This window comes from Haemaphysalis longicornis, unplaced genomic scaffold (assembly GCF_048455015.1).
Source record: "Haemaphysalis longicornis isolate Haplotype H1 unplaced genomic scaffold, Haemaphysalis longicornis Haplotype H1 scaffold_10, whole genome shotgun sequence".
Taxonomy (NCBI): domain Eukaryota; kingdom Metazoa; phylum Arthropoda; class Arachnida; order Ixodida; family Ixodidae; genus Haemaphysalis; species Haemaphysalis longicornis.
This window is the reverse complement of record NW_027526204.1, coordinates 80234734-80261785: the sequence shown is the minus strand read 5'-3', so window position 1 is coordinate 80261785 and position 27052 is coordinate 80234734. Positions and strand designations below refer to the sequence as shown.

General features: G+C 46.7%; 1 long non-coding RNA gene across 1 annotated transcript in view; it reads left to right on the top strand.

Moving 5' to 3' along the window:
• Positions 1–15733: 15733 nt before the first annotated feature.
• LOC144157822 (uncharacterized) overlaps positions 15734–27052 on the top strand; it is a 36601-nt gene continuing 25282 nt past the window's right edge. Inside the window, exon 1 of the long non-coding RNA XR_013319880.1 lies at positions 15734–15992. This is a non-coding gene — a long non-coding RNA (uncharacterized LOC144157822). The remainder of the gene's footprint in view (positions 15993–27052) is intronic.

Genomic DNA, 27052 nt, shown 5'->3' with positions numbered 1-27052 from the left:
TTGGGATCGCGATGCAGATTAACATTCCTCTGAAGCAGGCCTGGGTTTCTAGATTTTTTTTTGAGTGGCCAGCTACATTCTGGTTGTGGGATTTTTACAATAAAATAAAATCATAAATAGACATAATTTTGTCTTTCCACTTGTCCCCATCTGTCGTCACGCTGTCGTCACAAACCATCTGTCGTCACAAACCATCCTTACAAACATATTCTGAACTGCAAACATAACTTGCCCATTTATAAATTGCAAAGTCGCATTAAGCTTTACATAAGATATCCTATTTGCTTTTTACGTAATTAGGTTTCATTGTTGAGATTGAATACGTTGAAGTAACTAATCTATGGGTGCATAGTAATAGAGGGCAGCAAATTAATGATTGGGGTGGGGATCTTTAACGTGAGCGAGATTTCAAGACAGGTATTTTTATTCCACACTTCCATCCCAAAAAGAGCTGCGCCCCTAGAACAAATAAAGCGACGCGGCGAACGTCTTGGCTCCGGAGTAGAATTACATGTTCCATAAAACAATTATGCATGATAAAAATCATAAAGCCAACACTGAAAAACAAGCACTGTAATAAAATTATCATACATATTAATGTTATCCAACACTACTATACTTACCAGCAGAAATGACATTGTTCAAAAAATTTTCAGAAAGATTTTTTTGAAGTTACATCTATTTCGTGAAGTTGGTCTAGATAAAAATTGCGTAGTTTAACTTCATCTTAAACACCAGGCAAAAAAAAAAAAAAAAGCCCCATAACATCCTCGCTCTCATTTTTCGTTGCGTCAAACCCAGCTACAGCTTTCCCGCATAACCTAGATGCCTAGCGGTGAAGGCTGAGTCAGGACGCAGCAGGGGGAACAAAACGTGCAGCTTGCGTAAAGTGCATGGCATATTTCTGCAATACAGAACGCGCTATATCATACTACTGCATCAGAACTGCCCACAACGCAATTTTTAAATTAATTTCGCCTCGTAGAGGCTACACTCGCGAGTAAACTAAGCTGCCTTTTGTTCGTTGCCAACTGGCTGTTTACACGCTGCGTATACCTTATTTACAGTAACACCATGCTCTTTATCTCAAGAGACGCAATGCGACCGCGTACTATAACGCCCAGCTCCTTATCTCAAGGGACGCGATGCGACCACATGTAGTCTAATCTCGCATCTCCAAGCTGCCTGCGCGAGGGTTAGCTCGCGACCTTCAGTCAACCGTTCGGCGGCATTAAAACGCTCGCGACATGGACAACTTACACCAGCCAAACAATTCTAAAGCATCCACGTTCACGGGAGACTTCTTACCGTGGAAGCAGTCTCGTGGAAGCAGTGTCGTTGTTCCAGCGTTGGCAGCGGTCAAACAAATCTCGAAACTATACGCCGTTGACGAACCTCGCTGTCATGGAGCCCGCAAGCTTCCGAACGGCACGGACGGCGCGAAAAAAATTTTCGTTGGGCTGTCTGCGCATGCGTGTCTCGCTCCGCGATCAGCCGCGTGGTTCCCGCTTGGTGCTCCGGTCACGTTGCGCCGAGAAGAAACGTAGAGACGAGAAATTTGATGAGAATGTTGCCGAAATAAAGTGAAAATGCTGGGTACGTTGCTTATACGCTATGGAAATGTCTGCTAATAATTGAATGAAGCAGAAATAAGGGGCCGGAAGGCCTGAACGTCCGTATTTTGAAGATACGGTACAGGTACCGTAAGCGGGAACGTACGGTTTCGCAGCGCCTACGGCGCGTTTACGGCTCCAGTGGCGTAAAGTTCGCTGTAATTTTACGGTTTTTTCTAACAGTGTACACTAGGGGAAAGCAGGGAGGGGTAAGAAAAGGGAATTTTCTCGCTATCGATATTCTGCACATGCAACTGTTCCAACCTTATCTCCATTAGGACCTCAATCCGGCAACCCGGAATTCGCAGAGAATAATAACATACTACTACTACTACTACTACTACTACTACTACTACTACTACTACTACTACTACTACTAGTAATAATAATAATAATAGAAATAACGGTACGTTTTGACGACTCCGCTCAACCTTGGGGAGATCGAGGACGTTTCGTCGCCATTAGGGGGTTCCGATGCAGCATCGTTATTCCGGGGACGAATCCACCAGAAGCGTTTAGCGGCGAGCTAAGGGTTGATAACGACGCGCCAAAACAACTGAACGCTGGTCGTCTAATAGCCCAACCTCCGCGCGCCACCGTCTATCTGTGTTTTTATTGCCGACGCAGACGACACAATGTCCGCCTTACATGACCTTGAAGACTAATCGCGATGAGGAGGTGGGGCAAGGGTCGATGAAAAGGGACGGAGATTTTTTTAGGGTAAGGAATAATTGATGTGTTTGAAGGGTTTAGGACCAGATAGTTATTTTTGAACCCCACGGAGAAACTGCGTCAGCTTCTTTTTCAGGTTTACGACGACCTTCCGGATATATAACAGCTGGAGAAAGTTTCACGGCATCCATAAACTTCGATTCGGCGAACTTCAACCTTATTAGCCAGAGCAGAAAGCCCCCGATGCATGGAGAAAAAGCATACGCACATGACGGGCACCTGCCCTCCTTGCGCGGTCTAATAATGTCAAAGTTCACTCAACCCTAAGTGGCCCAAATGGCTGCCCTAAATAATCTGCGGTAGGGCGGATTGGTAGATCACGCGTAGGATTTGGGTAAAAAATAAATTGAAAAGAAGAGGACCCAGTATTGAGCCTTGTGGCTCCCTTGAAAGGTCAGCGAAAAAGGTGAGATGGGCCCCCTCCATAGTGAGCACAATTTATTCCGTTGTTCGGTAAGTGGAAAACCATTCTGGTAACCCGGGCTACATGCAGACGATCGGGATATTGCAATACTCACCACCTTTTCGAAGCCCAAGTAAATTGTTTCCACTTGCTGGCATGCGAGAACGTGGCTGCTGACGTCATTGAAAAAAAAAACCACAAAGCAAGATTAAATTTTGCAGACAGCCCTGTAGTAAACCCATGCTTGCAGGAGGAAAGCGAAACTTGCTGCCAGAGCACTGCTCTCTTCCAGTCTCTGACGTCCGTAATGGCGACCAGGAAATGAGCAAAACCACGTGGCTCGGAGAACTTTAGTGATAAATATCATTACCGTTATCTTAATTTCTACTTATTAATTCTACAAGGTTTGCGTGACCGGTAATGCTGACAGTGTTACATTATGTTATTGCAATTACCGCAGATTCTTACCAACAGAAAGGGCCATAGAGTGCTAAACCTCCGACAGTTTTTGGCGTGATATCCAACGCTGTAAAACAAGACGGCGGTCAGACGGAACGTCATGAACGTTTGACGGAATGTGCGATAAACGTTTAACAAAGTTCCGCTTTTGCCCCCAAGATAGAGCACGCACTTGCCCATAATTTACTACGGGGCGGATGTGCTCCCACGGCCAGGTTTTAGAAACGGAGTTTCGCGACCAACCCGCCGCGGTGGCTCGGTGGCTAAGGAGTTGCGCTGCTGAGCACGAGGACGTGGGTCCGATTCCCGGCCGCGGCGGCCGCTTTTCTGATGGAGGTGAAAAGCAAAAACGCCCGTGTGTACGACATTTCGGCGCACGTTAAAGAGCCCCAGGTGGTCAAAATTATTCCGGAGCCCTCCACTACGGCTCGCCTCATCGCCTGCGTTGCGTGGGCGCGTTAAACCCTACAATCAATCAATCAATCAATCAATCAATCAATCAATCAATCAATCAATCAATCAATCAATCAGTTTCGCGACTGGTTTTCATTGTAGAACCCTGGGACCCGTATTATTCACGTAGAGCCATCATACAGAAGACCGCTACCATCGCCTTATCGGGGCGTTATCCAGCAGCATGTTGTTTGTTGTCTGTCCCCGACAAGTGGCGCTCGTGCGGCGGAAATTGTGTCCCTCGTTTTGCAGCGAAAGCTTTCTTAGTGGGTCCGATGGCGTCCGGTCAAAGAGCTAATGCATTTCCACATAGACGGGTTGGTAGACCGAAAAGCTCCGATCGGATCCCCGGACACACGGCGCATGCGTGAAACCGGGCTTCTGTTGTGCCAAAACGGTTACTTAAAAATAGCGAAAAAGGAGCGGCTCTAGATAAGACAATACCCCATCCATCATGAAGAAGAAGTACAACAGCGTACCTTTATCTGATAAACCAGGTATCGGTACACACTTGGATCGTTCGTACAGAGGGCAACAACCTTGTCTATAAAACAGGTTTCGTACTTATAGCCTGATCTTGCCTCGGGCGAAAAACATTTGGAAAAAACTATTGTGTCATTCTGAAGTCTTGACCATATATTTTGACCTCCACGCTTTTTGTGACAAGTTTGAGTCCGCAGTTTTGAGAGGTAACCAGCCAAAGTTAAACTCAGTGTTATAGACAAAGGTGTTGCGCACTGTACATACGTTTGCCTATAATACGCGAAAAATCGGCGCATTGGTTCGTTCTTCGTTTGCGGTTTGGGTTTATCAGCTAAGGTTGGACGCACTTTGAGCGACGGTTCTGACGCAAGTTTGACACAGTTTTGATGTTGGACAGCGTTCGCGCTTCTCTCAGCATTTTTTAGGAAGGGGTGGTAATTTTAGATGCGACGCATCTCATTCACTCGCCTTGTCCCTGCATCCATCCGGCGTTGTTGTCGGCGTTGTCGGCGTCCACACCCCTCCCCCATTCTCCTCGCCGCGCCAGCTGCGCTCTACGCCGCTCACCCCCTCTCCTTTCCGATAGCGAACACTCTCTCGCGAGGGGCATTGGATTGTATTCGATTGGATTGGATTGGATTGGGTTGGGTTGGATTGGATTGGATTGGATTGGATTGGATTGGATTGGATTGGATTGGATTGGATTGGATTGGAACTCTGCGATGCTTCGCATCACCTCAGTGCTCCCCTCGGGAAGATGGTGTAATTTTTTTTTGTTGCAACCGTCGTGTACTGCGTAGCGATGCGGCTGGCTGAACCCTGGGCCTCTTTATCCAGCACCCTGTGGCCGATCCATACAGTGTGGCCCAGTTTGAGCACTACACCGTGGCGTTATCAGGTAATAATTTACGGCCAGAGCACAAGTGAAGTTTTAACTCAGATAAAAAAAAAGCTCTTCCAGCGTAATGTTTCCCGTTTGTTTTGCGTGGCAGTAAGTCCTGCTCATTGGTTCCCTTTTCTTTTTTGGATAAGCGGAAAGAAAAACGTCATTTTGATTGAACCTTTTCTGGCTTAATTAACTCGGCTTTTAAAGAAAATCAAACAAAATTGCTTGGCCTCCTTTACGGCGAACAGCTGGCTTGCCAACAAAATATATAAACTAGCGGTTCAGCCACAATTAACTTTTAGAGTAGCAAAAAAAAAAAAAAAAAAATTGGAAGAGGAGCAAAAGCTGATAGGATGAAAGCTCAATTTCATTCCTGCCTCAACTTTTTTCCCTTACGGGTGCTCCCAAACACACGCTCCGTAATTTTCCAGTTTCTCTTCTCATCCGGCGCAGGCGGGGTTCTCATTCCCCGCAATTTGACGCTTCAACAGGAGACGTTTCCATTGCACTTTTTTTTTTTAGAAATTTCAAAACCTTCCTTTTGGTATTTGTTGTTTTTTTTTTCATTTGTTTTGCGTATACACTATGCTATACTGCTATGCCTGTCTGCGAGTAAAAATTTCGCCACACGCGCGTACGCACGCATCGACCTATCAGAACGACAACATCATCATAATTCCCAGCATTGCCGCGGCGGCCGCTTTTCTAATGGAGGCGAAAAGCAAAAACGCCCGTGTGTACGCGATTTCGGCGCACGTTAAAGATCACCAGGTGGTCAAAATTAATCCGGAGCCCTCCACTACAGTGCGCCTCATCGCCTGCATTGCGTCGGCGCGTTAAACCCTACAATCAGTCAAATCAGTTGCCAGCATTGGCAAAGAATGCTGCTGATGATGATAGGAGTGACGTTTTACGTACGCGCACACGCGACGCGTCCTCATCGTCCCGCCGATGAAAGTCCTATCATCGTCGTCACATCAGACACTCTCCACGTTATCATGCGCTCTTGGGATAACTTGGACAAGTACGCAAAGGTTACAATGGGTACAGAATAGCGGAGGTTTGCGGGAAGTCAGTGTATACCTGCTCTCTCTCTCTCTATCTTTCTCTTGTGCGTGCGTGCGTGTTTCGTTTCGTTAATTGCTGCCTCCTCTCGGCGAGTCAGACAGACGGCAGTACGACAGTGTTGCAGCTGTAACACTGGTCGACGCAGGCCGCCTTTCGGCGTCGGCTTCGTGTTCGCATCCGCTTCTGCGCTTCGCGACGTCGGCGTTTGCCGCGCCGGGCGACCTTGGCAGTGAACGTCGGTGCCGTTGACCGAGCGCGGCTGCCTCGCGTGCGCCGCCGGCACCGCCCCTGCCGCTGCCACGGAGCGCGGGCCCGTTATCGCCGCCGCCACGTGCTACCGGCCGCGGCAGGATAAGCGCCGCCGCGTTAGGCCTAGTGAACTGCCGCTGCGGTTGTAGGCGCTCGCGGCTCGACCGGAGGTCGGACGCGCTCCTTCTTATCTCCGGCCAGCACTCGTGGGGGCGGGCTACACCTCTCTCGCCGTACTTCTCTCCCTCCGAAACGTTTCTTCTGCAGTGGAGTTGATGGTTGATGTTTTGCGGCTCTCGCTCGAGGTTGTTCCTTGGAGCGCTGTGGAGTCTCGCAAGCTGTCTTGCAAATGTGGATGATGTACGCGGGAGGGCGCGACCAGCGGAAAGAGAAAGTCGGCAAGAGGGGTAATGATGGTTCCAGTTACGGGCCGCATTATCAGGGTCTTCGCGATAGGGGCGACTAAGTTGTGTAGAAGCGGCCAGCAGATGAGGTCCAAGAGGAGCGAAAGTAAGACGCGAGGTGGCAAAGGTACCAGCTCGGCGAGAGACCATGGGTCGTGCACTGCCTCGCTCGAGCGAAAGTGCACTACCGGTCCAGTTAACTGTAGGGGGAAATATCTCGCAGAAAGAAGTACATGGCATAAAACGAAGTGGTAGATCTTATAAAAATTTGCAGAAAGATGGAAGCAACACATAAGGATCGGCGTCCAAGACCGCCTGCACAGTCACAGATACTCACACACACACACACACACACACACACACACACACACACACACACACACACACACACACACACACACACACACACACACACACACACACACACACACACACACACACACACACACACACACACATACGTGTGTGTGTATTCGATAGAGAAGTCAACCTGAAAAACATAACATTTGTTCTAACGTTTCGACCGGTCCCCGGTCGAAACGTTAGAGTAAATGTTATGTTTTTCAGATTGACTTCTCTATCGTACAGCTAACCTCATAGCCAGGAACCTTTTCTCTTAACTATATATATATATATATATATATATATATATATATATATATATATATATATATATATATATATGTAAATGATGCATAGGTTTTGTATCCAATCCATCATTCCCCTCGCCGTTTTGCTGTGCCGACACATTTTTCGAAACCCCGGTTAGGTAAATACAAGCATTTTGATTCCCGGGAATTTTCACCGGATTCCGAGCAGATTTGACATTATAAGCCGCTCGTGCACTAATAAGAAGTCATAGTTTATGGCAATCAGAGTGGAAAATCAGAATTTTGTGGCAAGGTCAAACTATAGTGCAAACCACTGTGACGTCACAATAAGGTGGCTTGCAAAGCTGCCGCAAAAGCGGTGCAATACTTTGTGTTTTTCGGATGTTTACACATAAACTACGGTTACAAATTTCGCTAACAAGTGACATAAATGATTGGATTGCAGGCTGTAAACGGCACAATGGAGCCTCAAGTATTGTTCCGGTAAATTCGCTTGACAGTTCCTTAAAACTATTAAATGGGTTGTGCGTGCGTGTGTGTGTGTGTGTGTGTGTGTGTGTGTGTGTGTGTGTGTGAGAGAGAGAGAGAGAGAGAGAGAGAGAGAGAGAGAGAGAGAGAGAGAGAGAGAGAGAGAGAGAGAGAGAGAGAGAGAGAGAGAGAGAGATCTTTAATGAAACTGACGATGTCAGCCGAGCTAAGCTGCCTGGCTTGCTACGCCAGATGAATGCGAGGACGATTATGATTATAATGATGAAGAGGACTACATAAGATTTTAACTATTTACAAAGTGTGATCAAGACTTGTGTCTTTTAAGTACGTTAATAAGGCTTTCATAGCCCGAGCGGCACGTTTGGAAGAATTCCAAGGACCTAATACGCCCCTCAGCTTTTTTTTTTCCGAACCGTATATATTTCCTCTCACGTTACTTCCAAGTCCATGCGACGGGATTTCAAGTGTACAAGCGACACACGTATGGTTGCAAGATGTGGAGCTGCTCTGTGCAAACTCTGTACACATGGCTCTGAATCCAAACTTCATAACACCATGTCAATGTGGACGTGTGACCTTAAATGTACGAAGCTAAAACTGTAGTGAAAGGTCGGGAAGTCAACGGACATCCATGTTGTGTGACGTCTGTTAACGCTAAGACAAGGCTATTTTCGGTGTACGAAACAAAAGTGAAGAAGCTGTGTTGTACAAAAAAAAATACGGTCACCCTGATGTGCGCGTTTTTGTGTGTGCGTGTTCCTTAATGCTATATTTATAGATACCATTATGGAACGTACGTCAATAGACTCCACAACCTTTTGGAAACTTCTGCCAGCTTGAATGTAGAATTGCATGCGTGTTACTTTTTTCCACAGAACATCAGCTTCATCACCAGCCTATCTACGCCCACTGCAGGGCAAAGGCCTCTCCCATGGATCTTCAATTATCGCGGTCCTGTGCTAACTGCGACCAATTTATCCCCGAAAGCTTCTTGATCTGCCCCCTTATGCAACGCTTGCCTTCTCTAGGGATCCCCGAACAACGGTTATCTTGCCTTCGCATACTAATATGTCCTTAACACGCGTTTGTTCCCTGACCCACCCCGCTCTCTTCTCGTCCCTTAACGTTACACGTGTCATCATCTGCTCCAATGCTTGACATCGGATTAACTCCCTTAAAATCTCGAAAGACAGTAATTTCACTTTCTGAATATACAGGGACCACCCATTACTCAACTTCCTCTACCTAAAGGTCTCGCACAAGCAGTCTAGACCTCGAGTCTGCTCCCCACGTGCTAAGGACGACCCCATTTGGAAAGCCTTTAGCTTGTATTGAAGCATGAACGTGTACGCCCACATCCTAGGAGACACATACCAGTTGTTTGCTTCATGCCAGCAGGGTTGACCCCACCAGTTCACATTAAAGAGCACCTGCACCTCCTCTCTCTCTCTATCTCTCTCTCTCTCTCTCTCTCTCTCTCTCTCTCTCTCTCTCTCTCTCTCTCTCTCTCTCTCTCTCTCTCTCTCTCTCTCTCTCTCACGTAACATATAAGGCGTATCAGCATTCCAACGAAAGGAGGAGGTCGTTCCCTACAAAAATTTTGAATTTGTTTTAGCGGCCCAACTTTCTTCAGCCGGGCTAACAAGCCTACCGTAGTGCGGAGGGCTTCTCCGGATGAATTCGGACCACCCGGGGATCTCCAGCGAGCACCGAAGAGCTTGACAGGTGGTATGCTCGTCGGGTTATTATAGTCTTCCATCAATGCGAATTGCTATCCTCGGCTAGAGAGTATTACTGGGTAACACACGCAGCACGAAAGCCATACCGTAGTATGTGCGCACGTGTGCGTGTACGTTGGCGTGTGCGTGTGTGCGTGCGTGCGACGCTTGTTACGCCAGCGACAGCTGCTCTGACGTACTCGAACGCACCTGTGACAGGAGGCGAGGCCATTGAAACCGGGGTAAGCAGGCAACGCATGCTTCCCATTGAAGAGCAGCCGCGGAACTGTAACTGAACACGAATCATGCACACTTATCAATGCATCAATGTGGGAGAGTTCGTTGCTAGAGCAGGGAAACATATTGAAACAGCGTGGTAGAGACGGGATCAAGAAGGGGACACACAGGGCTAACGCCGGACTCCAGGAGAGAGAGAGAGAGAGAGAGAGAGAGAGAGAGAGAGAGAGAGAGAGAGAGAGAGAGAGAGAGAGAGAGAGAGAGAGAGAGAACTTTAATCAGAGTTGAAGTGAGCATATTTGTGGTCGGGGTCTTCAGGACGCGCAGAACCCCAGCACTAGTCCTATGTCGTCTTCTTTGTCTCGTCTCTAGCACGCTGTTTTAATATGTACACTTACCATACCAAGCCACCGCAGTGGGTGGTTACTTTTATATCACGTCACTATACGTAGTTCTTCCACCGTTGCGGAGCTGATGGACGAATACAAGAGCTGTAACATTCCTTTACAAAGTATAAATGCGATAGTAGGTGGGGGGGGGGGGGGGGGGGTGCATGGTGACGTTCTGTACGCTTTTATGGAAGGTGCGGTGAAGAGGCTGCACACAGAACACAAATAAGCCGGAATGGGAGTAAATGGCTTGTGTCATAACTCAGTACCAATTCGGAGTTTTCAAAACTCCTTCCAATGGGTGTATCGCATTACTCCCATTATTTCGGCAGTTTTTTCAGTAGCATATGGGAGTTTCATTTTACTGCCACTACAATGGGAGTTTCCAGGGGTACCATTGGGAGTGTATTGTTTCCTCCAACTGGGAGTTTTCAGGGGGCGCATTGGGAGAAGTGTTGACCTGCATTCGAGGTTTTTTTGTGTGTTTTTGTGCGCTTCATATATATGCGCTGCAGTGGAATGTATTACTGCATTTGGGAGTTCTTAATAAGGGCACAGGCCGCATTTTTATTTTTCGTTGGGGATCACGTAATTTCTAGTCTTTTTCCGCTTCAAACGTTGAATGGCGAAACGTGAAAAGTTTGTTTTCTGCACAGTCAATTTATTGCATAAAAATTACATGAATACGATGTACGTGCGAACACGTTAATAAGACAATAAAAACACGGAATCAACAAAACACCTACATCGAGAACACAAGGTATCTTGGAAAGAGCTTTATCTACTACAACACTCCTCAACGAAACAAATTTAAGCCATTTGCAAACAATGAGGTCAGCATGTCGTCGATGCGCTGTTTGCTTGCACCAGCCTCCCAAACGCTGACGTTGCCGCACCCCCTCGCGAATTCCCCTGGAAGCCACAGCAGCACATTCATCAGAGGGATAGCAAAACGCTTTAAATCTGCGGGAACAAATACAGAGGCATATTGGGCATCTGACCTGAAAAAAAAAAAAAAAAAAAAAAAAGAAACGGCACTGTTAAGACGCTGCATTTGTCACTCTTGTGTCCAACTTTCCGAATGTTGAATGTTTGTTTAAAGCTACGCAAAATTGCACTTCTGTCCGAGGCACCTGCGCGCTCACTAGTTCGTCAAAACGAAGTGTTCTGCTGTTCAAAAAGGTGCGCGACCCTTGTGGCGACCAACTTCTCAAAATGCTTCCTTTCCCTCTTTTCGTTGCGTGTAGTGTTCTGGGAACGAGCTTCAGGTTTTACCCCCCGCACTGCCCCTCTCTCCCCTCACCAAAAGTTAAGGAAAAATTTCGGTCGGTGTGACACCTGCGCGTGCCCCCCTTCAAAAAAAAAATAATAAATAAAACAAGCAGTCGTCTGTCGACTCTACAGAATGCTCCCTCGAATGGCGTTTGCTGGTTATAGTTACACGCGCCTAGCGTACGGAGAGCTCCCACGGGGCCCCGACCTTCTCCCTTTCCAGTGAATGCAATTAATCGCCGGCGGCACGCGGCAGTCACCCTCCTCGTAGCAGGCGCGGCTGGCACCACACCTACTTCTCAGGAAAAGCGGCCGCCCTGCGACGTTTGACCGGCCAACTTCACCCTCGCTTGCCAGTAAGCCACAGACACAGCCTAACAAAAACACCTAACAGCCGTCCAGAGTTCGGACAGTTTTCATTCTGCTTGCAAGTGTGAATGAGTGAGTGTTCTGCTCGAGACCCGCGCAAATACGCATTGCGTTCACACCGTTCGGCCTCCCCAATGACGTTCCGGGCATGGTGCCGTCTTTCAAGCACAACGCTCACCTCGAGTGGCGGAGAATCGCCCGTGCAGTGGCGCGGGAAACACGTTGAGTTTATTTGACGCTAGAAGGGGCACAAGTCTCCCAAAATGTTGCGTACAATAAAAAACGTGAAAATCTTACCTTCAACCACCTCACAGAGGCACAACCGCGTTGTTTTTAACGAGCCACTCTCAGCGATCACTGAATTTAGGCCTCGCGTCGGCTCGCTGGCGTATTCCGTCGGCTCGAAGGTCGGTGACTCGGAGGCGACGTTGCAGTCCGTCGCACGTCAGTCCAGGCTGGTTCCACAATGTTCGCAACGAGCTTCGGTTGTTGAGAAGCACTTCACATCCGTTCGTCCGGCCGCAAGTTCACACTGGCAATAAATGTTCGGGGACGCTGGAGCTCACACGACACACGACACCAACTGGCAGCCATTTTGTAAGGACGCGTAGAGGAGGAAGGGGTGAAGGAGGAGGAGAAGGAAATGGAGGTGGCGTGGGAGTTTTTAATACTCCCATTAGGACAAACGCAGTAATCACAGCCAGATACTGCCTTTTGTGAAGAGGTACAACCGTGGTAAATGCGCTTATTTACGACGGCTTGTGGCCCCCGGTGTAAACTGGCAGTTTTTCCACCATCATACTACCACACGTGGGAGCAGGCCGCCTGTCGTGAGGAGTTTAAAAGACGTATCCCAGCCAAGAAACTCCCATTCAGGCTAACTTGTGTTTTGTGTGTGCGGTTGCGAGGCTGCGGGTGAGGTATTGCGCATAACGGAATGACATATTGCGAATGGGGTGAAGTGGCTTGTATGTGTTTTTTGACCATCTGAACCTCGAGTTGAGTAGCGGGCGACCCACGAATCATGTAAGGAGAACAGGCGAAGCTCCTCGTCTGGTCGAGACCGTGCGTCCTCTCGCCCAGCCGCCAGCACGTGGCCCGCTCAGCTGAAACTGAACTTGAAGGGGAGGCATTTCCCGCAATCTCTTGCGTCTCTGCGTATTAGAAAATGAGCAAAAGATGAAAGCATTAACCTGTAGGTGTTGATTTTTTTTGCTTCATCCAAAATTCTACATTGAACAGATGTTGCACTCTAGGATAGTCGCGTGGGTATGGTGTCACGCCCCGGAGTAACCAGTGGCCGTCGCGGACCACTCACGAGGACATATATATGTATATATATATATATATATATATATATATATATATATATATATATATATATATTATTTATATTATAGTGTGTGGAAAAAACTCGCACAGAGCGCGAGAAAGAAGTTAAGTAAAAACAGAGACACGCGAGAAAAAACATTACAAAAATTAAGTTCACTGACATTTCGAATGGAGGACCAGTTTTCGTCGGAGTAACGTACAACCTAGAAACACGGACGCTTCCGAGTGTTTAGATTGTACGTCACTCCGATGAAGGCTGGTCCTCCAGACGAAACGTCCGTAAAGTTCATTTTTTTTAATGTTTGTGCTCGTGTGTCTTTGTCTTTACTTACTTTTTGTGTACATATATATTGTCAAGAAGACAGCCGACACTCCCGTAGCCGGTATATATATATATATATATATATATATATATATATATATATATATATATATATATATATATATTATATATACAGGTCTTCCTCATTCCTGAGGAAGACCTGTCTCAAGTCGAAACGTTGGAAATAAAGTCTCCGAAGAGCGTACTTCTACTTTGTATATATATATATATATATATATATATATATATATATATATATATATATATATATATATATATATATATATATATATATATATAAGGTTAGTAGAGACAGACACAAACGAAAAAGTTGTAGAAAATAGAAATAAGTTTACTGACGTTTCAGGGAGAGGACTCCCTTTCTTCAGAGTACAAAATAAGTTCGTTTCAGAGCTATATATATACAGAAAATGTAGCAAGGGCGAGGGCAAGGTAAGAGGAGGGAGAGTTTGTACAAATTGATCATGGTTGGTGGGTAGCAAACAAGCTTAGTGAAAGTTTGGCATAAATGAAAGTTTTGGGAAATTAACCTGTCTTTCCTCCGATTGAAATTTCGGCTGCATTTCTCAGGCTAGTGTTATGTCTGTTCATTTCTTTCCCTGAATATTATTCTCCCATTATATGGCGAGCTCCCGTAGTTGGGTATAGTTTCGTGCTAGCACGACGTTTTTTAGCACAATGGCTTCACTGAACCAAATTTGATGAACAAGTCTGGACATTGTGTTCTGGGTAGAAGGCTGCAGTACCATTTTTAGCTTTGATATTCTCACCTTGTAATTAATTTGTGAACCCGACCGTGTGTGATTGTTTTCGTGTCCTCTTTATTTTTTGTATTGTTGTTTTCTAATATTCCTTGCTGACCGCCTCGGCATTCCCTGAACTGGCACCATGCGCCGGGCAGATGAATACCACTTGCTGCCGCGTCATACGCGTGCACCTGCCTGTTTTCTTTCTTTTCATGACTTGTTTGACCTTGTCTTTTTTTTCCCTATCAATGGACACTCATTTCGAGTCGAAACTACCTGTCCTACTGCTTTTTGGTGTGACCCTTGCCTCCCCCCAACAGAAGCCACGTGTCTCACGTATCAATGACCTTACCAGGATTCTTAGAACGGGTGTGTATGGGCAGATGTTCATCCTTTGTGTGCATTTGCATATCTTCGTTTCCTTGTTCCGCGTGACTAATCTTTTTGCCCATGTCAAACACGTGCATGGGCATATCTTGTTTTGACCCCTGTTCCAACCCCGTTGCCACGAGGCAGGGGAATATTTACCTGGTTATTTTATTTTTTTTTTCGCTCTTTGTAGACCAATGTACACTCTTTCCTGTCGAAACTGCGTGTCCTTGCTTTTGGGCGCGACCCCTGCCTCCCACCAACAGAAGCCACGTGTATCTTGTTTCAATGACCATACTTGGATTCCTAGAATGGGTGTGAATGGGCAGATGTTCGCCCTTTGTGTTCATATCTTCTTTGGAACGTCTTCGTTCGGCGTGACTAATCTTTTTGCCCATATCAAACACGGGCATGGGCATATCTTGTTTTGACCCCTCTTTCACCCCCGTTGCCATGGGGAGAAAATTACCTTGTTATTTATTATTTTTTTTTATTTTTTAATTATTTTTTTCTCTGTGTTTGGTTCTTCTCTCTCTTTTTTTTCCAAGTTTGTACCGCGTGACTGTATTCTTATTATCCTTTTTATAATTTATTTTCCCGCTCTCTCTTCATTCTTTTGCTACCCACCAACCATGATCCATTTGTACACACTCTCCCTCCTCTTACCTTGCCCTCGCCCTTGCTACATTTTCTGTATATATATAGCTCTGAAACGAACTTATTTTGTACTCTGAAGAAAGGGAGTCCTCTCCCTGAAACGTCAGTAAACTTATTCTTAGTTTCTACGTCTTTCTCGTTTGTCTCTGTCTCTACTAACCTTATTTTGTTCGCGCTCTGTGTGAGTTTTTATCTTTTCAGACTATATATATATATATATATATATATATATATATATATATATATATATATATATATATATATATATATATATATATATATATATATATATATATATATATATATATATATATATATATATTATAAGTCTCGCACACAATGTTTTAAAGGTCCATAGATTGTGCACGTCTCTATATGCGACGCTCCACTGCATGCGACGCCAGTGGCTTTGTGGTCTCCCTACGCTGACGTGCTGTGTTTACAGCCACGTACGAAGACAACTCGGCCGCATGCTTTGGCGAGCGCCATCGTCGCACTTTCTCACGCCAGGAAGCGCCACGTCCAGCGCATCCCGGAATGGTGGGAACGGCCAGCTCGTAGAACGCGCGTCTCGTGTCGTTCCTGTTTACGCGAGGCAACATTTGACGCACAGTATACACGGAACTCGAGCGGTGCCTCCGCGGATAAACACCCAACCCAAACGCTTTCACGCGGGCGGGAGGTGTCCGGTGTCTTCGCATCTACGAATGGTAAGTGCTCAGCGCTTGACGATGTGTGTGCATGCCAACGGTTAAAATCAATAAACAACGCGCTTGGATTAGAGAAACGGAATTAACTGCAGTCGTAACCGCCGTGAGTGTACGTTAGTTGTAATAAAAAATTAATTGTAAATTCATTTATCGATCTCTTATAAATCATGAGCAGGCTCGTCCCTCTTCCCTCCCGACCCGTTTCGCACGCCTTGTTATTTGCACATTTACTTAATATGCCTCCTTTTTATGTGACATTGCTGGCTACGTCAGAGGATTCGACCATGCAAATCCTCTAATTGCGCCCAGTCACCAATCATGGCTTGAACTCACCGTGGCGATGGAGGAAACAATCGCTAGAGGGCGTTCGGCTCAGCGTGTTCGCATTTAAAATGACCGTGCGACGCTTCTTTCCACATTTTTTTTTTGAAATCCTAAATTTCATTTCATTTTCATTTCATTTCATGAAATGAAATGAAAAATGAAATCCTAAATGCTTGAAGAACGTAGTCAGCCAAACATCCAGTACTTAGATTACGGGGTCACGAAGTACCTCAGCCAGAAAATCACTGCTCTATTCCCATCAGACAACTTAGAAACTTGCTGAAAAAATATTTCTCTCTTTCCCGGTCTTGCCGTTCTTAGACTGCTGGAAGTACGTAATTAAAGCGCTGTAGCGGCTGTTGGCCGGTTTTCCTTCAGTTGCAGCAGGGAATGCAATCGGTGACCACTTTAAAAAAGAAAGCCACAAAAGCAAGACAGAAACTGAAGGCGTATCTCCTGCGGCGAGAGAATCACGCAGTATCTTTCCGTGCTGGCCATAACTGTAGCTTTCGAAGTGCTTTCAGGCGTAAAGAAATGAGTGAAGGCGTACATCGGAACAGTTGAAGAGTTTTATTTTTTTAAAGGAGCTGCACGGCCACATCGCTTCAACCGGGATTTCTCGCACTTGTCATGGCCTTCCTACTAATTGAAGCGGTTCACGCGAGTTCCTTGGAAAAAAAAAAGCGCTGGCAGACGACTGTTCAATTCGATGTTGCGAAAATTTAGAGCAGTTAACGCGGCCGCGCTGCGCACTTCACTGGGGTCATTCGTTATTTTTTTTTTTACCGCATAGGAATTGTCCAAAAAATTGTTGAAAATAAATCACAAGCGTAGAAAACAACAGTCGCCCGCCTCAGTAATCAACATTATAATGTTCACCTATCTTATCGCTAGTGTCGACCTTGGGGAGCCAGTTTATCGCATCATACTCGTCCTAGCAATCCGTCAAACGTAATAGACTCGTGTCGTCACTTGTGACGTTGGCATATCAGCGGTGCTATGTGCGGTGCGAGAGAAACCACTGCTTCGAATTAACTAGTTTTCTGCATAAAGAAAACAAAATAAATGCGCGTAAATTTGGATGAAAACGTTCAGAACGGGTAATAGAAATTCATCATCATCATCATCACCAGCCTGTCTACGCCCACTGCAGGGCAAAGGCCTCTCCCATTATTCTCCAATTACCTCGGTCCTGTGCCAACTGTGACCAATTTACCCCCACAAACTTCTTGATCTCATCTGCCCATCTAACTTTCTGCCGCCCCCTGCAGCGCTTCATGGGAGGTTGTGGCCGGTACTGCACCAGGGTGGCCAATCCTGCTCTGGTGAGGGAGTGCATTACCGGCAATGGTCGCCGGGGTCAGGCCGCACCCCAAGCCCCTTTGTGCAATTCCATCAATACGCGGATTTTTTTTTTTAATCCGGTGGGAATTGTCCGGCACCGGGATTCGAACCACGGTCCTTCTGCACGCGAGGCGGGTGTTCTACCTCTACGCCATCGCTGCCTACGCCATCGCTGCCTAATAAAAATTCAAACCTCAGTAAAGCTGAAATACTCCACATCGTTCAGAACTCGTTCCGGCGTCCATTTTAAGAAAACTGCGCGCGCAGCTGGCGCTAGGCGACCACAATGGCGGTCCGAGACGGCAGCAAATTGATATTAGTAGCTTGTTACACTGGTTATGTCCGTATAGGGAAGTGTCGTTCGTGTTACGGGCGTGAACGACGATCGCTATTGCAACGCTTGGCCAACTAGCGTTCCGCCGCGTTAGGCGTGAGTGCACTGGGTCAACTCCATTCGTCCCGCTCCACTGGGTGCAGAAACCAACATAACTTACACTGTATCGACAGCCCCGGGTGCGCGGAAATGGTATTCCTTCCGGTTGCAAATGCAACTGGTAACTCACGATGACAATTCCCAGCTGCGACGAATAAACATCACACATGTGCGTCTGAATGGGCCGTAAAGTATGCGAAAGATGTTGTATCAGCCAAGCTCGAGTGCACTGGGTCAACTTCGATCGTTCCGCTCGAATACGCTTCCAAAGCAACGCGATGTCGCAATCTCACGGATCAGCGTTTCGCTCAAAACTGTACGCCCTACATTGACAGCCTGGTGGTGCTTGCGTATCGTATTCCCTCCCGGTTCAAATGCGAGGTTAGTTTGAATACGAGATGATTTGGCCGGTATACTTTGGGCGGCGCATCCGCTGTTGGGCCGCGTGTCAGCACTGAAAAGGGGCGATGTAGGCTTCACCGCCAAGACTGGCATGCGTACGACCCTCCTTTCGATCTCGACGGAACGTTTAAAAGTTTGGTCGAACCGAGCGGGAAATTGAAATAATTTATTCGAAGTCAAAATTAGTAACTTCACACGTTAACGAAGCTTACAAATTTGGCTGAATTAAATGATCAAGCCGGATTATCTGAAATGAAATAAAAAAAATACGACTGTACATTTAATAGAAGTATAATATAGGAGTACACAGACTGTTTGCATACCTGCTGTCTGCTGAATAAATTATATTGGATTACTAGTTATGTTGGATCCTATGAGATCGTGCATTGGAACTACCAACGCCGCGTGTGAAGACAAGGTCGTATTTTCAATGGAGACGACGCTGGGGCACAAGAGGGGAGATTTTATTTTTTATTTTTTTTGCTGTAAAATGTAATTTCTATCCGCGAAAGAATGTAATACAGCAGCAAGCGACCGATCGCTTTACATAGAGTATTATGACATATATGTCAATGTTTGCGTACGCAAGGGTGGCCAGTGGCCTAAGAAAGGAGGGTAAAAGCACACAGAGTGCATTTAAGATGTCAGTTATCGGTGCAGCGTCCTTGCAGATATATCTAGAACCAATTACGCATGATATTTCGGGAAGAGTACTAGTAATTTCTGTCTTTTGATCCGGCCTACACTTTGGACTCGTTAGAAAGCAGAGTTGCCGGTTCTTTCCCGTGTGACATTCACTGCCAAACATTCCTGTGCAAAAGAGCCGCGAGAGGTGTCTCCATTGACGCACGCAGACAAGCTCCCCCGACGCCAATGGCCCCGTAAACATATGCAGCGGCTGAAAGTTCACGCTCCGTTTTAGCCGTGATATGAATTGTTCTGCATGCCAGCGCGTATATCACCCACGGTCGCCGCGCACAGCCGACGACGACGACGACGACGACACTGTCACAGTCGACGCCAGCGAAGGCGTTCCGTCACATGACCATTGACGTCACCATTGACGCAACTCGAGACGGTGACTGCGGTTACGGCGGCCACGACCTCCCTCGCGGGCGTTGTAGAGTGTCGCGACGGGGCGACGCCGACTTGACACAAAGGCCGCGTTAACTAACGCTATATCTCCGCCCAGCGATTGGCCATTCTAGGCCTACTCAGGACCTTGAACGATGACCTTTCTTTCAAACAGAGCGTCTATTCAAATGGTCGTAGTTGATTGCGTGCGATGACCCGGTACTCACAGGCCTTCTTCGAAGCTGGACAGCGTTGGGAGGATGCGATAAGGGGGGTGTATACAGTAGCGAAAGCCGAACCCGAGCCAGGGACGCGTTCCAAGTGCGGTCTGTACACTGCCAGAGTGACCCGCTAGTGTTGGGTGTCGCTCGGCCTCCTCCGGATCTGGAATCCGCACGAGGAGGCGAGCACAGAAAATGAAACACTGTGGCCGAGGAGTACCCAACTAAGGCTGTCCTGAATCGTACGGATGTCGAAAGTTGTGACGCAATACAGTAGCCGCCGGTTTGATTCTGGTTCGGCGGCTGGATTTGTATACCTCATTTTGATTGCACGTATACGTAGACATTGTCTCGTTTCCAAACAGTTCGAAGCTTACTGTCTATAAGCCCACTGCAGGTTCTCCCACCGCCTTCTTTCGCTGCTACCGATTATTGAATTTATTGATGATTGATATTTTGATATTGATTTATTGATATTGATTGTTGAATTATTAAGTGGAATTTACCCAGGCTTAGCACAGGCTACGTTATTGTGCTGATTGGTGTACCCTGTGGGCTGCCCGCAAGCAAGCACTCTTTCTACCCACTTTTCGCTTTAGAGGGTCTCCTCTTCCCGCACCATCCATCCATCCCGGTCATGTGAAAATCAAAACATTCAAAACATCACATCCCGGGAAAATAAAAACTTTCATTGAAGCCTTGCGCTAGCTTCCGAGGGAACAAAACGAAGGCTCTCCTTTCCTGGCTGCTCCTTAAGTTTGAAGCCTGTGCTTTCCTATAAAGAAAGCACTTCCGACAAAACTTACTCCAACACAGTAGTTTTGCTTGAAATATGGAAGGCGCTCGTATGGATAGCGAAGAAAGAGCGTGGGTAGAAGATGAGAGAGGTGAATTGGCGGAGAAATGAATAAATGGCTATGTACAAAAGCTGAACAGCCGAGCCGACTCCTAGTTGGTCGTGCCGGTATATAGATCTGCTATTTTTTCAAGCTTTTGTGAATGCACGTGTACAGAATCGACAAAAACACATTTTTGCCAGTCCGAGGAAAACACTTCACGCAACTGGGTCCAGAAGGAGCCCGTATGGATTTCGACCCAGTTGCGTGACGTGTTTTCTTCGGACTGGCAAAGATCTGTTTTTGTCGGTTCTGTACACGTGCATTCACAAAAGCTTGAAAAACTAGCAGGTCCAAATACCGGTACGACCAACTAGGAGTGAGATCGCCTGTTCAGCTTCGTATAAAGAACACCTGTATAAGTATAGACATCTTTCCTACAGAGAGAGAGAGAGAGAAATAACTTTATTGGGAGAGGCTGGTGATCCTAGGCGTCGGCCAAGAGCCCTTGGGCTCTAGCAGCGTCTTCGGCCAGCTGGACGGCCCAGACTTGATCCGCTGGGTCGTGGCTGAGCAACACGGTCTCCCATTGCTCCGCCCGAGTGATTCTGCGCGCGGGTATAGCCGCCTGCGGGCAGGCCCATAGCATATGTGCTAGATCTGCCCTTTCTTTACATTTATGGCATTTATCCGAATGTCTTTCCTACATAGCTATTTATTCATTTCTCCGTCATCTTCATCTCTATCATCCTCTATCCACGCTATTTCTTCGCCTTCCCCTTCCCACAAACAGGATAGCTTGCCAGAACTAATAACATCAGGTCGACCTTTCTGTTTTTTTTTTTATTACAAGAAAGTTTCTCTCTCTCTCAGTTTTTCCATAAGCCCAACACGAGAAATAATCCCCAGAAGGTACAGTAACATCCTGGCCCACTACCGCTTGGGACGAAGAACCTTTCAGCCTCCACATCTCAACATCTCTCGCGAAGACACGGCCTTCTACAGACAGCTGCAAACTAATACATTTCCACATGGTACACTACTACGCTCAATGCATCCGACCTTGGACACATACACTTGTAAATTCTGCATAGAGCCATGCACTCTCTACCACATGGTATGGGATTGCCGCCACACACCATCCCTTGCCCCAAATTCCAATCCCTCATTTGAGCAGTGGGAGGGTCGGTGGACCAGCTCCAACCCGGATCACCAACAACATCTGGTAGACCGGGCGAAACTGACCGCCAACACCCAGGGCTTCCTGGACTGAAGAGGTCCCCCACCTGGCGCTCGACCCAACAACATTGACTGCTCAATTAAATGTTTATTCCTCCGCCTCCCTCTCTTGACAAAACGTTGGGAAGTCTAAATTGAACATCGCCCGAACAAAGACCACCTGGTCATTGAAGAACAAAGTAAGTGTTGCCGTATCATAGCCAGACGTTCATATTTTCGAGCAATACTTGCGCTCGACCTGGTTGATTGATGGCAACGATGAATTGGTGAATTTTATTAAACAAATTTGGCCTCTCAGCCAGGCTTGGAAAGGGGCACTAAAAGAGTGCGGTGCAGGATGTCTTCGCATCCGTAGATGGACTCTGCTCGCACGGGCGTCGTCCCAGTGGGAGGTGAGGGCTTCCCAGCGTTCCACTGCAGAAGGACAGCCAGTGTTGCGGTGGCACCATGGTTCCTTGGTTCCTGTCCTCCTGCAGTACTGTGCAGGCTCTTGGTGGAGGTAGTGCATGCCGGGTTTAGCACCTAGTACGCTTGTTGCGCACACAACTGAAGTGTTGCCGATAAGGACAAAGTGGTCTTTGTCCTGGTGGGGCCGAAGCCTTTCATGGCATCCTAAGTCATTTATAAAGAAGGAGGAATATGATTTTGTGGCTTCGCTATGACAAATAATAACGTTTCCTACACTTGACCAGTCATAATTTTAGTGCCACAGTAGAAGTGGCAAGCTCTACAAACAGGTCTATAGATGGCGGCCATGACACCACCACGGTACTATGCTTGCAACACGCAGGTTCAGCCTACACAGCAAGCACGTCAGTGGGTAGTCGGGTCCTGGTACATGGTAATGCTATGGTACCGTACGCTACACGCTATGCTGAAACTAATTAGTGGCGCTGCATCCCACCGCCAAGCCGAGAGGACAACCCCCGGGAAGACGCTTTTAGAGGACGTGATCTGGGCACGCACTTTCCCCTTCTTAACCAAGTAATGCTTCCGCGTTAAAAGCTTAGCTTGACGGGCGGGTATTGGTGTCATCGAAGGTCGCGCCAATAGCAACAGCGTCGTAGCAATGGCGACGCAACGACCGCCCCACTGAGGCCATACGTCGTGGCGCAGCCCAGCCGACTTCAAGTGGCTAATAGGCGCAAACGAAACATACGTCAGGATAAGCGTGAAAAGGCGGAGGCCATGGGCCGAGTGTGCGCAAAATACGTGGGAAAAGGTAGACCCTCCAAATGATGGCGTTTATGGCTTCGCGGAACAGATGCTCGGGGCCTTTTAAAGACGATAGGCTTTCTTGGGCTATTTCAACTCGCAATTTCTTGGTCTCTCTGTCTGTTCCTCGATTCAGACACCCGAACAAAAGATGATAATAGTGAAACGAGAAGTTTATATACGCAAAACTTCCCAAGCCACTAAATCCGGTACGATATTTTATACTTATCAACACTGCTCAGCAAAAAGAAATCATTAGGCATGTTTAATTGGAGGCATATTGGTGTACTAGACGATGTCCTTTGAAAAGCGATGAGCGATTGATATTTGCGATAGCTAAAAAAGATACGAGTTGGAGACAATAATTTCAACTAAAAATACAAATATAGCTCGCGGCCGAGAATATACCTCCTGGCGGCATTCCACATCCACAGTAACGAAAAGTTCCAATAGATGTCTCGCGAGCACTGGAATGCGGGAAAATTTAACTGGCTTAAGCAAAACTCCACCGTGTTTATCGCTTGAGGAGTGAGACGGACGGGAAGAGCGTAAGAGGTGGGACCCATAAATGACACATTCACGTTGCACGGGTTGAGGAAGACTCGTCTCTAATCGACATTTTCAGAGAAGTTAGCAGATACGCGGCCATTTTTTTCCTCCCTCTGTATACTGGTATATCGCTGTGCGGACCGGTCAAGGATCCCGCAAGAAGCGCAGCGGACCAGCTGCCTGCACGGACATGCACATGCATACACGGAACATGCGGGGCGCAGTACACAGCGCTTTCGATGGCTGTAGAGCACGCTATACACTCGACCTGTGCGATATGATCGGGGTCACCCGTAAAAACCCCCTTCGCCTAAAGGAAAACACGTGAAAAGCAAAAGTACACATTGTCTGGTCACGCAAGCTCCGTATAGACCGTAAAACAAGAGCAGGCGGTGGGAGCGCGATGTGACAGCGCATGAGATTGCACGGCCTCCACTCTGTGTCCCTGTGTGTTAGGGACGGGCCGCCTGAATCCGTCCTCTGCTTTTTACCCATACATACTCAACAAAAAAGAATGTTTTTAACGTACAATGTCTGTATTTGACGATTCAGGGAATAAAAGCGAGCGGAAAGTATCCTACCGGGCCATTCTTCTAGCGTGTAATGCCTTCGCTTGGAAGAAACCCAGATTATTTTTTTTCTTTTGCTCCGCCTGCGTGAACGCCTTGGGCACACATATAGAAATATGAAACGCATTCTTGGGTTCTGGCGTTCAAGCTCGTGCATCATGTTTTCTAAGCGAACCCACTTCGCCACAACTCTTTTTTCAGGCATGCATGATGTTGAAACGAATAGTACCTGCGGGATTAGTGCCTGCCAAATGTTGACTCAGCTGCAGACACCGCAGCGACGATACAACAGACAGACAGACAGATAGACAGAAAGGAAAAAAAACAAAGACTGAAGGAAATAAATAAATAAATAAAGAAATAAAGGAAGGAAGAAAGGAAGGAAGGAAGAAAGAAGAAAAGAAAGAAAGAAGAAAGTACGAAAGCAAGAAGAAAGGAAGGAGGGTAGGAAAGAAGAAAGAAAGAAAGAAAGAAAGAAAGAAAGAAAGAAAGAAAGAAAGAATTTAACAAGGAAAGAAAGAAAGAAATTAACAAAGACTGAAGGAAAGAAATAAAGAAATAAAGGAAGGAAGGAAGGAAGGAAGGAAGGAAGAAAGAAATAAAAAAGAAAAAAAGAAGAAAGAAGGAAAGAAAGAAAAAAGAAAGAACGAAAAAGAAAGAAATGAAGAAAGAAGGAAGGAAGAAAGAAAGAAAGAAAGAAAGAAAGAAAGAAAGAAAGAAAGAAAGAAAGAAAGAAAGAAAGAATTTAACAAGGAAAGAAAGAAAGAAATTAACAAAGACTGAAGGAAAGAAATAAAGAAATAAAGGAAGGAAGGAAGGAAGGAAGGAAGGAAGGAAGAAAGAAATAAAAAAGAAAAAAAGAAGAAAGAAGGAAAGAAAGAAAAAAGAAAGAACGAAAAAGAAAGAAATGAAGAAAGAAGGAAGGAAGAAAGAAAGAAGGAAAGGGGAAGAAAGAAAGAAAGAAAGAAAGAAAGAAAGAAAGAAAGAAAGAAAGAAAGAAAGAAAGAATTTGCTGAATGGGAATATTGCCCCATGCCCTCCAAATGTACAAACTCAAGTTGAGGTTAACTAACTTAACTGCACGCTTAAAACAATGCAGCGGTCTTCCTGCTGACTGCGTTCACGCATTCCGGCGGTCGGCTCCTCGACAAACTCCGGAGCAGCGATAGACGAGGCACGAGCCGAAGTTATTGACTCGGAGAAATACTTGCTTGACTCGGCAGATTGAAGAAAATCGCGCTGCAGGCAAGAATTGCTCATGACAATTTAAGAGCGATAAACAAAGAGATACCGGTCAAAACAAAGTTCGGTGGCTCTTCACTGCTTTCCGAGTGACCGATATAGGCGAGTCACGTGCCGATCTTGTCGTTAGGTATGAAAAAAATTGGCGAAGCTCGCATTAAGTCCTGCAAGGCTTGAACCATAGCGAAGCTGAAGGATTGCTTTCTATATAAGCACTGAAAGGCACACCACCATGCGTTGCATTAGATTTGAAATTGCTTATGTACATGTTCCGTCAATGCTTTTCAGAGTGGTAATAGTAGTCACCGTCGTATGCATTTATATCGTCGTCCTCCTCATGAATGACTCGCGAGTTCGGATCATTTTTTCCGCGGGCTTTCACATTTTCCCCAAAGTGGAACACGTCTGCACTCGCTAGAACCTGCAGCAACCGGCTTCGCGAACTAAACTGGGCGTCTGTAGCGCGAGCTGTCTTGTGCTCCCCCTCGAGGTGCGGACGCGGATGAACTGTTTTCTTGGTATTTTCGCGAGCGCCACGCGCAAGCCTGGACGACGCCGGGCACTCCTCGTAAGGCGCGTGCTAAGGATGTCGGTTAACGGCGGGAGTAACTATGACATTAGGTTTTCTTTATTACGCCGCACACATTACGGCCAGCAACAACAGCTCTGTTGTTAAAAGATAATAATGTACAATTCGGGGCGAATTGAGGACTGCACCAGTCGTCTGGGGAGTAAAGCTAAAAGAATTGAATACACAAGAGCTGCAGATAAGCAAATGAAGAGCTTAGGAAACCGGGGAGTGTGGGAGTATATCCGCTGGAAAGGCAGTCGAAGTCGCACAAATAATGGCGTGAAACGTGCGCGCCGCGGTAATGACCGCGGCTTCCACACGTGCTTGCTTTGATAGATATAGCGCGTGCCCAAAACAGCCATTGGCGAAATAATTGATTTCGCTATCCGGTTCGGCGAAAACGGCGTCGCATCCGCGTTTATACACACGCACTGCAGATACATGTCGTTAATGCCGCTCGCGACTGTTGACATCGGCGGAAACTTTGACGTTTCAGCCGAGTTCGCGTTCTGTTCGAGCTGAGACCGCTAATATATAGCAAATGAGGACATGCACGTTTTCTTGTGCGTCATCCGTCTTTTTGCGAGGACTCGGGCCACGACATATTCGCGTGTCGTTAACCGCGAGCAAGTGCCTCGCTACGTCTAGCCTTCGATATGGCCTTCGAACGTATACCCTAGAAACAGCGCCTGTGACACGTGTTCGGCGAGGCGAAAGCGGAGGGTTGGCAAAATGAGTTCAGTTCGTCTAATCAAATCACCTAATCGCACAGCCTGATAATGGCAGGACATCGAAAACTTTACGGGACGAATAGAAGACAAAAAGACACTAACAACTGAAGTGAAAAAAAAAAACATATAGAGAATCGCGTCTTTTTTCCGCTGTTTAACAGAAACGTCAGTTGTTCGTAAGCGCTTGTGTTGTCTTTCATTCGTCCCGTCAAGTTTGCGCTGCCTTATCACAACGAATGTATACCAACTGGGGAAGTTCTCGACCCTTTTTCTCCCAACATGAATCGTACTACCCGCCGCGGTGGCTCAG